Raw genomic sequence first — 2830 nt, 5'->3', positions numbered from 1 at the left:
CTGTTGTTTAAGGACTGCCATGATCTAGGCCATGATTTACAAGGGTTTACACGTGAGTTAGGGTCCTGTAAGCGCACCATACACGCTGGAATTTGAAGAGCACCAAATAAAACGTAAGTTGCTGTCATGGGAAGAACATGGGTTCGGTTAGGGGTCCTCACGGCCGGGCTTGGTGCGGCTCTTGTCCAGGGGCTAGCCAGGGGCGTGGGGGAGACCAGGGAAGAGTCCTAGCCATACTAGGACTCGAGAGGAGAGGCGGCGAAGAGTCCATCGTAGGAAGGACTCTACCCGAGAAAGTGGCACAAAGCTGCTGCATGTTTCGCACAGCTTCAGAGGTCCAGGGACTCGGTGCATGGGGCACGGGCTGGGCAAGGGTGGTTCACTAGGGTCCTAAGGAGGTGCACAACACACGGGTTCGGGGCTAGGGTCATTGGCTAGGGTCCCTAACACAACAAACAAGAGTCCACACAATTTAAAACTCTCGGCCAGATTAGGTGTCACCTGGGGCTGCTTCGTTTTCGATTTTGGGCGGATATTTTGACTAAATTAGAGTCCAGTAGGGTACTTTGGCATGTTGGGCAAGTTTTGGTTCGACATGGCTCGGGAGTAACTCGTGAAAATCAAAAGATGGCTCGGGGTCGAAGTTTAGGTGTCAAATAGGGTATTTAAAAGAAGAAGAAATTGGAAAACGGCTCACGGGGGTTGAGTCGTGGTCCACAAGGTCTAAAATAATATAAAAGGACTAAATTTAGAATTTAGGAATTTTATATTAAAGTTTGGGATTTTTCGAGATTAAAACACCGTCAAAATAATTAAGAAAAGATAATTGAAAAAGTCTAAGTTTTATGCCAAATAAAATTATGGAAAAACTCACGTAAGCTTAAATAATTATTTGGGACATGTTAGAGTCATGAAATCAAGAAAAAAAGTCGAAAAGGTAAAATGTCGAGTCCAGGGGTAAAACGGTCTTTTTACACCGGAAAATTAGTAAAGGTCATGGCAGTGCCCTAAATGCTATTTTTACGAAAATATGATTATTTTTAAATGTTTATGAATTGTTCATGATTAAATGATGATTGTTAAATGTCTAATGGATTTTTATGATTTAAGAAGACATTTAAAATACATGTTGCATGCTTGGTTTCAAAAATGAAAAACGTAATGATATTCATGATTTTTTTTTCTAAAGTGATGTGAATGAAAAATGTTGAAGGATGTGAAATAATTGTGACTAATTCGTTAATGTTGGCGATGTCGTGAGGGTTATGGTCCCAGTGGAAGCCCGACGATCGTGTTTCCATCATTGCGAATATGTGGTAACGGTTTTGTGGTAATGGAAGAATGGGAATATCGTGAGGGGAAAAGGCCCCAGAGGGAGCCCATTTATGGGAAAAGGCCCAAAGGGAGCCCAGACGATCGTATTTCTATTCGAATCATGATAGGCCAGGGCCTAGTTGACCGGTGAGAGTGTTGCTGGTGTCCGCCGCCGCCCAGTACTGTGGTTTTATGTAGATGGATCCATCGGCCCTCATGAGCATGATCAGAAAAGTCACAATTAACGATCTGAATTCAACAAAAGGAAAAGGAAAAAGGAAAAGGAAAAGGAAAAGGAAAAAAAAATGTTTATGATCATGAAAAATGTTTTATGTCATGTCATATTGAGGAAAAAGGAAAAAGGTTAAGGTTTATGAAATGCATCATGAAAATATTTATGAAAATGTTTATGTTCAAGTTTATGCATCTTCATGAAAACGATATTTTAAGTACAAATATTTTTCACCGTTATATGTTGACTGTATTATGTATTACTCGTTATAAAGATTATGGTGTGTTGAGTCTTTAGACTCACTAGGTGTGATGGATGCAGGTGGTATTGAGGGAGGACTTGATGAGTGATTTGACTGGACTGAAGGCGCACACAACCCGAGGACCAGCGCTACATTTTCCGCATTATGCTTTATGATTTTATTTAAAGATTTTAAGACTATTTACTTATGCTTTTGAGAGATTTTGAGAGGTTTAGTATGGGCTTTACTTTTCAAATTTATTGCTTTTTAGGTTTGGTAATCATGCGACGATTTTATTTTATGACCATTGCACTTGATTTTTAAAATGCTAGATGGTGGGTATTTTATTTTAAGGGTTAAAATATTTTATAAAAATATTTTAGTGAAAGCCGAAAATTTTAGAGAAAGGAAAAAAAAAATTTCTAGTACTTTTAAAGTAATAAAAAGAGTAGGACGTTTCAGTTGGTATCAGAGCAAAGGTCCTGTAAAGGGTTGTGCCACCATTAGCGCCGGGAAGATCAGTCGTCAAGCCTCAAGTTGTAAGATTTACTTGCTTTATGTGATTCTATATGATTTAACCTGCATGACGTTATGGATATTATGTTTATGATACCTGTTTAATAGTTTTTTTTTTAGTATTGCCTTGCATGCTTAAAATGCTAATTAGGTCAGGATTTGTTACATGATTAGATAACTTAGATTTAAATGCATGTTGGTTACGTTAGAATTTGGAAAACATTCAGATAAAATGCCTCCTAGAGGCGTACCCGTTATCGAGAATCAGGCACAGAACATTGTTAATCGCCGAGGGAATAGTCAAAGAAATGCACCACCACCACCACCTCCTCCACCTGGGGATCCTGCTACTCGTGCATTAGAGGGCATGGCTCGCCTCTTCGAGCAGCAGTTACAGCAGCAGCAGTTACAGCTGCAGTTACAGCAGATGCAGCAGCAGCCACCTAGGCCACCGCAGGATATTTATGAGCAGTTCCGGAGGCTAGGGCCGAAGGAATTTTCTGGCACCACCGATCCATTTGCTGCAG

The sequence above is a fragment of the Primulina tabacum genome, chromosome 1 (assembly GCF_025594145.1).
Source record: "Primulina tabacum isolate GXHZ01 chromosome 1, ASM2559414v2, whole genome shotgun sequence".
Taxonomy (NCBI): domain Eukaryota; kingdom Viridiplantae; phylum Streptophyta; class Magnoliopsida; order Lamiales; family Gesneriaceae; genus Primulina; species Primulina tabacum.
Note: the sequence above shows the minus strand (reverse complement) of the source record.